At 44.4% G+C, this 12,278-nt stretch overlaps 1 long non-coding RNA gene across 1 annotated transcript in view; it reads right to left on the bottom strand.

The window, feature by feature from the left end:
• LOC134338066 (uncharacterized) overlaps positions 1-5,953 on the bottom strand; it is a 62,502-nt gene extending 56,549 nt beyond the window's left edge. The window contains exon 1 of the long non-coding RNA XR_010016131.1: positions 5,653-5,953. This is a non-coding gene — a long non-coding RNA (uncharacterized LOC134338066). The remainder of the gene's footprint in view (positions 1-5,652) is intronic.
• Between the last annotated feature and the right edge of the window lie 6,325 nt (positions 5,954-12,278).

A 12,278-nucleotide genomic window follows, 5' to 3' on the forward strand; every position in this document is an offset into this window, starting at 1 on the left:
GAAGTGTCTTTTTCTAATAACATATAATCGATTACTACTCATGGGCTGGGCATTTAAAAGCACTGAAAACGGCTGGGTACAGTATTGATGAAGTATGTGCAGTCATTGCCAAGTACCAGAGGAGACAGTGGGAGTACGTGTACTCAGAGTTAATCTCCCAGATACCGTCAGCCCTACGTTCCATGCATCTTGCAGTGTGAAAACGGCACATACAACGTATTAAATACCATGAAATATCGGAGCAGGATTAGGTAATTCAGCCCATCGTCTGCTTCGTTTTGGCGGATCCATTTTCCCTCTCAACTCTATTCTCCTGCCTTCTCCCCATAACCTTTCACATCTTGACCAGTCAAGAACCTATTGACCTCCGCCTTAAATGCACCCAACAACCTGGCCTCTCACAGCCACCTCTGGCAACAAGTTCCACAGATTCACCACCCTCTGGCCGACGAAACTCCTCCTCATCTCCGTTCTAATCGAAAGCCCCTCTTTTCTGAGGCTGTGCCCTCTGGTGCTAGATTCCCCCACCATGGGAAACATCCTCTCTAAAGAGAGGTGCAGGCAATAGTGCGTTTTAGTTCATAACACTTGTGCTTAACGGAGCCTGCGGTTGATCGAAGAGACGTACTGGTTTAATAATTCAGAACTGTTATGCCCCAGCATGTAAAAGCTCAGAAGTTAATTGTGTTCTTGATCATTTGGAGGGCTAGGGTTGCAGTACTTAATACCTAAGTTGCTTTGTTTAATAATTCCCTGTCTTAAATAAATAGTGAGCAATCTCAAAGAGTAATATCCTAGGGAGATTAATGTCTGCTATTGTATGTCCTGATTAATTGCTTCTCAGATGTGAATGAGTTTGCATTTAATAGTCACTAGGGAAGAGATATTAAACAGGAAAAAGTTGTAGCAGTGGGACTGCTCTCTAGGGGATATTTGAGTCAAAATGAAATTATATTCATATAATTTGAAGTCTTATTTCTTATTGTCTAAATTGCAAGCAACATAGGCACACTTGTTTGTGGTCTTTATTGCTTCAGCTGACAGTAAAGTGGTTTGTTCATCCATTCTGTAGACATTCTGAAATGCTTACAATAGATTGTTAATAATCTTACAGTCTTCCAGTTCAAAATATGTTGATTCATATGACAATATCGTGGGCGTCGGTTGTCTCTTCCCTCTTAACCGACATTTCAGCGTCAGGTTTAATATCAGTGGCATATGTTGTGAGATTTGTTGTTATGCAGCAGCAGTGCATCGCAATCTATAATAGTGAAAGCTCTGAATTACGGTAAGAAGTGTGTGTGTGTGTATGTGTGTGTGTGGCCTCTGTCGGTCGTGGTTGACCGTGGGTTCTGCGCTTCTGGTCGTCACTGGGAGTGGCCTCTCCAGGGCACAAGCCAGGGCAGAGTTGATACGGAGATCTGTCTGTTGCCCATGCAGTGTGACCCCCCTCTCCATGCTGATGGCAGGTCCAAAGGAACGACGAGAGTTGATACAGTTTGGTACCAGCGGCATCGCAGGAGTTGCCGTGCCGGTGCTGGGTATGGCAGTCAGCCGTCTTCGGGACTCCGACTCCGGGTTTTTCCTTGGGATTTACTCCCAAAACCTTTCCTGTGAGCGGGTATAGCCGCAAGGCAGCGGAGGTTCAAAATCGGAGTTTTCCCTCTCCTAGATGAGCTGCCATCTGTGGTTAACAAGTCCCATCTGCCCGGAGCAACCAGTTTGAAGGTGCCAGTGGCCTGCCTTTGCCCCTTCTCCTGTCAGTGAGAACAGCTCCGCCGGGCATGAGAACTATGCCACACGTGAAGGCCAGGAGTTGGACTTGGTTGTCAGAGGCTGTTTGAGACACACGCCATGAAGAGCATTTGTTTAGCAGTGGGAGCTCGTCCCCACTACCACATACACACACACACACACACACACACACACACATAGACACACACACACACACACACATACACATACACACACACACACATAGACACACACACACACACACACACACATAGACACACACATAGACACACACACATACATAGACACACACACAGACACACACACACACATAGACACACACATAGACACACACATAGACACACACACATACATAGACACACACACACACACACACACACACACACACACATAGACACACACACACACACACACACACACACACACACACACACACACACACACACACACACACACACACACACATATTCGTGGGTTCAATGTCCGTTCAGAAATCAGATGGCAGAGGAGAAGAAGCTGTTCCTGAATCATTGAGTGTAAGCCTTCAGTTTCCTGTACCTCCTCCCTGATGGTAGCAATGAGCCGGGGGCATGTCCTGGGTGATGGGAGTTCTTAATGATTGATGCCATCTTTTTGAGGCATTGCCCCTTGGAGATGTCCTGGATGTTGTGGAGGCCAGTGCCCATGATGGAGTTTACAACTTCCTGCAGCTTATTTTGATCTTATGCAGTGGCTCCTTTCATACCAGCCAGTTAGAATGCTCCCCAAGATACATCTGTAGAAATTTAAGAGTGTTTTTGGTAACATACCAAATCTCCTAATGAAATATAGCTGCTGTTGTGCCTCCTTTGTAACTGCATCGATTCTTTGGGCCCAGGACAGATCCTCACGGATGTTGACACTTGAGCTTGCGGACTTGTCCACTTCTGATCCCTGGATGAGGACTGGTGGCCGATGTTCCCTCTAAGATATGCTCGTGCACATCTTTTGGTACTAGCACACAAAGAAATTAAACTGCACACAAAAGGTTGACACCCGCTACCTCGTTGGCATGTTGGGTATATTTCACAATCGAACACAATCATGTTTCCTTTTCCAGTTGCTGATGCGGACAGAGTTGACAACGTGGAGTTTGTGAGGATTTGTCTGCAGATTTGAGAACTGACTCACTTATACTGTTTGTATTGAAGAAATTATTGATTCACTCTGTCGAATTCCAAAGAAGCAAAGGGTGTGAAGCGCCAAAGAACTGCTAGTTCATTTAAAATGGAATGGCTTAATTAAACAGTAGAAACTGCTACACTGAAAGTTCATGAGGTCAGGAATGTGCAGCTGTGAGAAATATTTATGTACAATACAGAAACTGGTGTTATCTGCATGTTGTGTGATGCAAAAGTTGCTGGAGACTTTGCAAGTGGGAAGAAGTGACGTGATACTTGGAAACTTGACTTTTTAAAGAGTCATTTAGCAAGCAAATCACATATGGACACTGTGTAAAAGCTCCAGCAAGAAAATCCTTCATTACTCACTACAGGCCTGCTATGTACGTTTTGTGAGAGTGCAGATGAATGAGAGTGAAAATGATCAAACTCAGAGGAGATCAAAGTTCTTATTGATAGTGTTTTGCTAGTTGCTAAAATGAATACCTCTCGATATAAAACTCAGTGCACACATGTTGATGTCACTAGGCAAAAAATTGCACCGCTCAAGATTTTTTCGCACACTGGTCATTACAAATGAAAGGGAACATTGCTGGTGTGTGTTCCCTCGTCTTACCCTCATTTTGAACTCTGCCTCGTTGTAATGACATGCGAGTGCTTGTGGTGACGGTTGTCAGAGCGGACCCTCTGACTGGAGTTGGGTGCAGCCAGACGATGACGTGCGACAGATGAGGAAATATTTACACGCGAGTGAAATGCTGCTGCTGTCACGCTGGGGACAGGACACAAGGCTGGGACGTGGTAAAAGCAGTTTTACTCAGCGTGATGTCAACGCCCTGCAAGGCACAGGGGGAGCTTAGCTACCTCTAATCCTTTCTCAAATTATTCGGACTGGTGCCGCGGGAAATTGTGTTTGATGAGGTGATTTCTCTGTCATACCGAACCTAAAAATAACAAAATGGAAATTGCTTCCAATCATTGCTGCCCAAATGTCCCCATCCATCGGCCCCAAGCCCAGAAGCTGATGTTCTGCAATAAATTCCCTGTTGGTTAAACTACCTATTCATTTCCAGTTAACAAGGAAACTGATGGAAGTAACATAAACATAAGCCTATTCATGGACAGGTATGTGGATGGTGGGGATACGGAGGGCTACGGTCCCAGTGCAGGCTGATGGGAGCAGGCAGTTTAAATGGGTTTCATCACCGATTAGACGGGCCGAAGGGCCTGTTTCTGTGCTCTGCTTCTCTGTGACCCTAGGAGACGATTTAGATTCCCGTGAGGTTGACGCGACACTGATACAGTCAAGGCGTTTGTAGTTTGGAGTTTGATTCTGGCACCATCTGTAAAGGCGTTCGAATGTCCCCCCCATTGGAATGTGCGTGGGTTTCCTCCGGGTGCTCTGGTTTCCTCCCACAGGCCAAAGACGTACTGGTGGGTCGATTAATTGGTCATTACACACTGACCCGTGATCAGGCTCGGGTTAAGTGGGGGGAGGGGTGTTGCTGAGCAGTGTGGCTCGAAGGGATTCCGGGCCTGTCCTGCCCTGCATCTCTGTTAAATAAACCTTATGTGGGAATAAGCTGCTCCTATCTGAATGGGAAATGATGGTGATTCAGTGGTTAAGTAACACATTTAATAACTGAGATTTTTGAACTGTCCAAGAACCCATGACCACTACCTCACTATTCCTCTCTTTTGTGCGATTTATTTTTTTACATTTCCGATTGTAACTTTTCATGCCTTGTGCTGTACTGCTGCCACAAAACAACGTATTTCATGATATTTCTCGGTGATAATAGACCTGGTTCTGGTTCTGGTGGAACCTAACGTGCTCTCTTCTCGCTGCTGCCATCCAGTAGAAGGTACAAGAGCGTCAGGACGTACACCGCCAGGTTCAAGAACAGTTACCACCCCTCAACCATCAGGCTCTTGAACAAAGGAGGAGAACTACATTCATCTATTGAGATGGTCCCGCAACCAATGATCTCACTTTAAGGACTCTTTATCTCCTTATCTCATGTTCTCGATATTCATTGCTATTTATTTATATTTGCATTTGCGCAGTTTGTTGTCTTCTGCACTCTGGTTGATCTTTCATTGATCCTGTTTACAGTCACTATTCTATAGATTGGCTGAGTATGCCCACAGGAAAATGAATCCCAAGTTTGTATGAGTGACGTGTGTACCCTGATAATAAATTTTACTTTGAACTTTGAAATCAAATGAAAATGAAGCTAATGAGGGGAGGAGCCCCCCCCTCCCACATTTACGTCAGGTAATGTTGCTGCTCTATAAAACCCTGGTTAGACCACACTTGGAGTATAGTGTTCAGTTCTGCTCACCTTATTATAGGAAGTGTCATGTGATCGGCAACAATGAATATATCAAGTCAGGATTTACAAACAAACAAGCATTTATTAAACCCTGATAAACAATGAAAAAAAACGAAAACCCTAACCGGAAGTAAATGGCTATGCGACCATTCAGTGAACCGCTACTCAGTACTAGTTCTTAAAGCGATAAATGCGAAACCAGTTCTTAAAGCGATAAATTCAAACACAATTTCTCGAATGGTAAATTTTAAAGTCCAAGAGATTTATATAGTCAATTAGGAGAGACTTTCATGAAGTAATGAATTCCGCGAAGACACGACGTCACTGCCACTCCCAGCCGGATCGTGCCTTGTCCACAGGATTCACGACGATGGGAATAAAACGGTTTTAAAGGCACTGACCTTCCTCCTCCGTAGAATAGATCCTGCACAGCCTTTTCTACCTCTTTTAGCAGAGGCTATCTCATGCAGATCACTCTTTCTTGAATGAATTCAATAATGGTTGATCCTTTCCAAACCCGTCGAACGACTCCTTCAGGGTCCCGTCTTCACTCTCCAATATTACTGAAAAGATACGTTAACAAACCTGGCAGCGATTGGTCAAACTGCCAGCCCAGTACTTCTGTACCTTACAATAGAACATAAAACTCCGTTTAAAATCAAAACTGCATCATAATGCAAATACGCAGCGGAGTGGAGTGTCTCATTGATGTTCTAACTGGAAAACTAACTGCGTCACCAGGGGTCTTTCCTTTTATACCCGTGGTGAACATGTCATCATGTGACCTCACATTGGCGGGAAAATCGGTTAGTCCTGACGAAGGGTCTTGGCCTGAAACGTCGACTGTACCTCTTCCTAGGGATGCTGCCTGGCCTGCTGCATTCACCAGAAACGTTGATGTGTGTTGCTTGAATTTCCAGCATCTGCAGAATTCCTCGTGTTTAAGTTATTTCTGGCTGTATGATTCTATGATAAAGTTTAAATATACTGTATTTATTTGGTTAAAGGTGCAGTGCCACTGGCTGCCACTGGATGGCGGTGCACGTCTTTGTACAGCCACGTCTGCTCCAGAATGAGTGCAACTTCCCACCAGAGGGATCATCTGAACAATTCAGCTGCTCAGTTCCCGTTTACATGTTTCCATTTTACAGTCTTGTTATGGCTAAAAATATGGGATTGTTTCATGCCTGGTATGCTGTGTTTTTCAGAGTACTACTGCAATTTTCCATCCTCTCTGCTGGTATCTCGTGGACCTCGGGTGAAGGAACCATAATCACAGGAGAATGGAAAACCTGAGAAGAAAATTCTTCCCCCCTCAAGATAGTGGACAAAGCAGTCCGTTTATCGGCAGCTCATCCATTGCCTTAACAGGTCACCCTATCTTCCACCTATGTAGTCACTTCACTATTGTTTCTAAAGGGGGCACTGCAGAAAATTTACAAAATTTATTCAGCACCACCACTTAGAGCAAGAGTAACAGCGGGTACAACAAGTTAACATTTCTACTTGCCCTCTCCACCACAGAGCACATCTACACAAAGCGTTGTCACAGAACCCATCATCAGGGACCCCCACCACCCTGGACATGTTCTCTTCTCGCTGCTGCCGTCAGGAAGTAGGTACAGGAGCCTCAGGACTCACACCACCAGGTTCAGGAACAGTTACTACCCCTCAACCATCAGGCTCTTCAACCAAAGGGGATATATTCACTCAGTTTCATCATTGAACTGTTCCTACAACCTATGAACTCTCTTTCAAGGACTCTTCATCTTGTGTTCTGGATATTTATTGTTTATTTATCTATTACTATTAGTTCATTCTTTTTGTAGTTGCACAGATTGTTGTCTTTTGCACACTGGTGAGGTCATTTGCACACTTTTGACCCAAGTTGGTGAGGTCTTTCATTGATTCTGTTATAGTTATTATTCTATTATGGGTTTATTGGGTATGCTTGCAAGAGGCAGCACTGTAGTGTAGTGGTTAGCATGACGCTTTACAGTACAGACAACCTGGGTTCAATTCCCAATGCTACCTGTAAGGAGTTTGTACGGTGCGTTCTCCCTTGACCGCGTGGGTTTCCTCCTGGTGCTCTGGTTTCCTCCCACAGTCCAAAGACATACTGGTTAGTAGGTTAATTGTTCATTGTAAATTGTTCCGTGACTAGGCTGGGGTTAAATCGGTGGGTTGTTGAAGGGCCTGGTCCACACTGTATGTCAATATACAAATAAAATCTTAGGGTTGTATTTGGTGACTTTGATAATTAACTTACTTTGAACTTTGCCTTTATAATAATGTTACAGTAAAACTGGAGAGAAACAAATGCTTTTGCGCTGTAGGCTTCATTCAGAGACCATCAATTGATCTGTACATGTGAAACTACTTCAGATGTATGACCTTGTGCAACCCAGGTACTTAATTAGGTTCACGAGACACGATGGCCCATGCACAAAGCCACACTGACTACCCCTAATCAGCTGCTGTGTTTCCAGACGTGCCTCTACCTTATCCTTCAGAATCCTCTCCAGCTGTGTACATACATCTATTGATGCTTCTGGACACATCTTCAGTGATGTTCCTGGAATCATCGAGTGTTTCAGGTCTTGCAACATCATACAACCTCCTCCAGGTGACCCAGCCGGGGCTGATCAGACCCCAGCTTGTGTCCAGATGGCTAGCTACTTATGACTCCATGGCTCCCCTCTTTTGAGCCACAGCCATCTTGAGGCCCTCTCTGCTGCATCGGTGGTACTGCGGATGGCTCTCCTCTTCCTCTCTCCCTCGATGCCCAAAATGCTCAAGGCTCTAACTAAAGAACGGGCTGCAAATCCCCTACAACCAACCTCCACTGGAAGACACCTCGCTCTCCATAATTACCTACCACAGATATTAGTCTCACCGACCCTGTTCCCAGGATTTTCTTTGCTGCTCTTCTTAAAGAAAGGGACAACTTTTGCCACCCTCCAATCACCCGTAATCAGTAATGATGTGAATATTTCTTAAATGTTTATTATTTTTTTGCTAAACAGTTCTCATTACCGCTACAAATAATTTCAATTGCTAAAAGTAAGCCAGGTCCTGCCTGGTCCTTTGCAGAAAAGCCTCTAATTATCTGAGCACCAACACAGAGTAAACATAAAAGACGCCCAAGTCAAACTGAGGGTTTTTAATGATGACGTAAAGAGACCAAGGCCGGTCTTAGTCATTCTCTCAACAATTCCCACCAGTTCAAGGGGATGTTCCACAAGTTGTCAGACATGAATATCTAATCCCTGCCTCTCCTGCCACTGGAAGTAATGTTGTCAGAACAAGTAGTTGATGCAGGTTCAGTAACAACTTTTAAAAGACAGTTGGACAGGTACATGGATAGGAAAGGATTAGAACAGGGGTTCCCAGCCTGGGGTCTACAGTTAGTGGTAGGAAACCAAAGCATAAAAAAGGTTGGGACCATTATTAATCAAAGACCTGTCAACCTCTGCTTTAAGTATACTCAATGACTTGGCCTCCACAGTCATTGTGGCAATGAATTCCACAGATTCACCACCCTCTGACTACAACCAGGCCATCTTTTGAAGATTATGTTTTTACCCTCTGGCTAAAGAATATCCCCCTCATCTCTATACTAAAGTGACATCTTTGTGTTCTGACGCTATGCCCTCTGGTCCTAGGCTCCCCCACTATTATAGGTCTCTACTTTGCCTCTACTTCCTTAGGAGTTTGTGCAGATTTGGCACAACATTTATAACTTTGACTAACTTCTATAGAACTGCAGTGGAGAGTATATTAACTGGCTGCAACACAGCCTGGTATGGGGACATCAATGTCTTTGAATGGAAAATCCTTCAAAGAATATATATAGCTGGCATTTATAGCGAGAGGATTCGAGTACAGGAGCATGGAGGTGCTACTGCAGTCGTACAAGGCCTTGGTGAGACCACACCTGGAGTATTGTGTGCAGTTTTGGTCCCCTAATCTGAGGAAAGACATCCTTGCCATAGAGGGAGTACAAAGAAGGTTCACCAGATTGATTCCTGGGATGGCAGGACTTTCATATGAAGAAAGACTGGATGAACTGGGCTTGTACTCGTTGGAATTTAGAAGATTGAGGGGGGATCTGATTGAAACGTATAAAATCCTAAAGGGATTGGACAGGCTAGATGCAGGAAGATTGTTCCCAATGTTGGGGAAGTCCAGAACGAGGGGCCACAGTTTGAGGATAGAGGGGAAGCCTTTTAGGACCGAGATTAGGAAAAACTTCTTCACACAGAGAGTGGTGAATCTGTGGAATTCTCTGCCACAGGAAACAGTTGAGGCCAGTTCATTGGCTATATTTAAGAGGGAGTTAGATATGGCCCTTGTGGCTACGGGGGTCAGGGGGTATGGAGAGAAGGCTGGGGCGGGGTTCTGAGTTGGAGGATCAGCCATGATCATAATAAATGGCGGTGCAGGCTCGAAGGGCCGAATGGCCTACTCCTGCACCTATTTTCTATGTTTCTATGTATGTTTCTAATATGGATATGGCCATCAAGGGTAAAGCTTTTGCAATCATTGAGGACACCTACATGAAATATCACAGGAAAGCAGCATCCATCACCACCAAGGACATGCTCCCTTCATCGGGAAGAAGGTACAGGAGCCCCAGGACTCACACCACCAGGTTCAGGAACAGTTATTACCCCTCAACCATCAGGCTCTTGAACCAGTGGGGATAACTTCACTCAACTTCACTTGTCTCGTCAATGAACTGTTCCCACAACCAATGGACTCACCTTCAAGGACTCTTCAGCCCATGTTATTGATATTGTTTGTTTGTTTGTTTACTTATTTATTCTCAGCTCAGCTGGTAAATTCTGAGTCACAGGCATAGACAAGCATGCTAATTTCTCAATTATTATTATTATTAGTTTCTTTTTCTCTGTTTGTATTTGCAGTTTCTTGTCTTTTGCATGCCGGCTGTCCGCCCTATTGGTGCGGTCTTTCATTGATTCTATTACGGTTATTGGATTTTTTGAGTATGCTCACAAAGAAATGAGTCTCAGGGTTGTATATGCTGCTGCCTGCTCCCCATGACTGTGTGGGTTTCCTCCGGGTGCTCTGGTTTCCTCCCACAGTCCAAAGACGTCCTGGTTGGTAGGTTAATTGGTCATTGTAAAGTGTCCTGTGATTAGGCTAGGATTGAGTCAGGGGATTGCTGGGCAGCTCAGCTTGAAGGGCCAGAAGAGCTTACTTCGTGACGTATCCCAATAAATAAATAAGTAAACAAACAAACAAACAAACGTACTTTGATAATAAGTTTATTTTGAAACATTCTCTCCACATCTACTCTACTTAAGCTATTCAGTTTGATAGGTTTCAGTGAGATCCCTCCCATCTTTCCACAGGCTCAGAGGCATCGAACACTCTTTCATTCCCAAAATTATTCTCACGAACCTTCTTCAGACCTTCTCCAAAGCCAGCACATCTTTTCTTAGACAAGGGGCCCAAAGCTGCCACACTTTATTCCAACTGTGTCCTGACCAATGCCTTATTGTTGCCAGGTGTGGACGTGGCCCGGGTGCAGAGTGAGAGACACTGAAGCAGGTCGATATTTCACAGACTTTAATACGAACAGTGTTACAGGGGAAAGAAAACAATAAACAATAGGCCAAACAGGGCCATTGACTAAACTCTCAAATGGAAAATGAAGCCTACACTGCGGCTGTAAAGAACAACTAAGAATAAAACGAATACCACTAGTCTTCAGAGTCAGTTGACTCGACAGTCCAATTTCTCAGGCAAGGCGGAATGGAGATAACGAAGAGTGGCTATGTCCATGTCCAAGCCTCAACAAATACTGCGATGGAATGAGTGGAGTTAAATACTATCACAATGAAGTAATACTTAACTAACACGTGCATATGCAGGAGTGCAATTGCCGAATCTGATGGGCTGCCGAATCAGTGGTTATGACACTTATAAAGCCCCAGCATTACACCCTTGCTTTTATATTCTAGTCCTCTTGAAATGAATGCTGACATTGCATTTGCTGTCCTCACCACCGACTCTACCTGCCAGTTCGCTGTTAGAGTATCCTGCATTAGGGCTCCCAAATGCCTTTGCACCTCAGATTTCTGAATTTGCTTCTTGTTTAGAAAATATTCTACACCTTTATTCCTTCTAACAAAGTGCATGACTATACCCTTCCCTCCACTGTATTCCGTCTGTCAATTCTTTGCCTATTCTTCCAACCTGTCCCAGTTGTTCTGCAGACTCCCTGCCTTCTCAGCACTACCTGCCCCTCCACCTATCTTTGTATTGTCAGCAACCATGGCCACCAGGCCATCACTTCCATCAAAGGAGACTAGTTCTGTAGACAGCTGACTAGATCTGTTTCCCCCATAGCCAATATAACAACCTTTGGAGTTCAACTAATAATCTAGTGTTTGTTACCCAGTTAATGAAACAATGGATTGTTGACCACGGCCAATGTTTAGGAGGAACACAAAAAAAGGCATTAGAAGACTTGGCGACATCAGGGAAGTGTCAAATATATTCAACATAAATACAGTGGATTCTGGTTAATTGGGACAGATCGGGACAAGTACATTTTGGCCCAATTAAATGGCTGCCCCAATTAGCCAAAGTTTCACAGAAATAGTTAACAAGGAATGAAAAAAGACAGAAATTGCGTAACAAATTATGTATGTATGTGAAATACAGAACAAATTGGAACACCGCCAATACTAGTACAGCACTATAAAACTGTGTATTAGTTCCCAATAGGTATGGATGGACGAATTCATCCAGTGTCTGCTGCTGTGTATGGGGTGTCCGGGGAAGGATGATGCCTCTGGTGAAGAGATTTGTCATGTTCATTGCAGGACAGCTCACTCACCTTGCATTAGGGTTAGGGTTAGGGTCTCTACTGGCCACACGGCTCTCGCTGTTTACACACAACAGTGGCCACACCCTGGTACACCCTTTGACAGGTGGGCTAAACCAGGTGAGAGTTGCTAGTGGGCCTCATTCCCAGTGAAATAGGAACATGCCA

Source organism: Mobula hypostoma, chromosome 26 (assembly GCF_963921235.1).
Source record: "Mobula hypostoma chromosome 26, sMobHyp1.1, whole genome shotgun sequence".
In the NCBI taxonomy this organism is placed as follows: Eukaryota; Metazoa; Chordata; class Chondrichthyes; order Myliobatiformes; family Myliobatidae; genus Mobula; species Mobula hypostoma.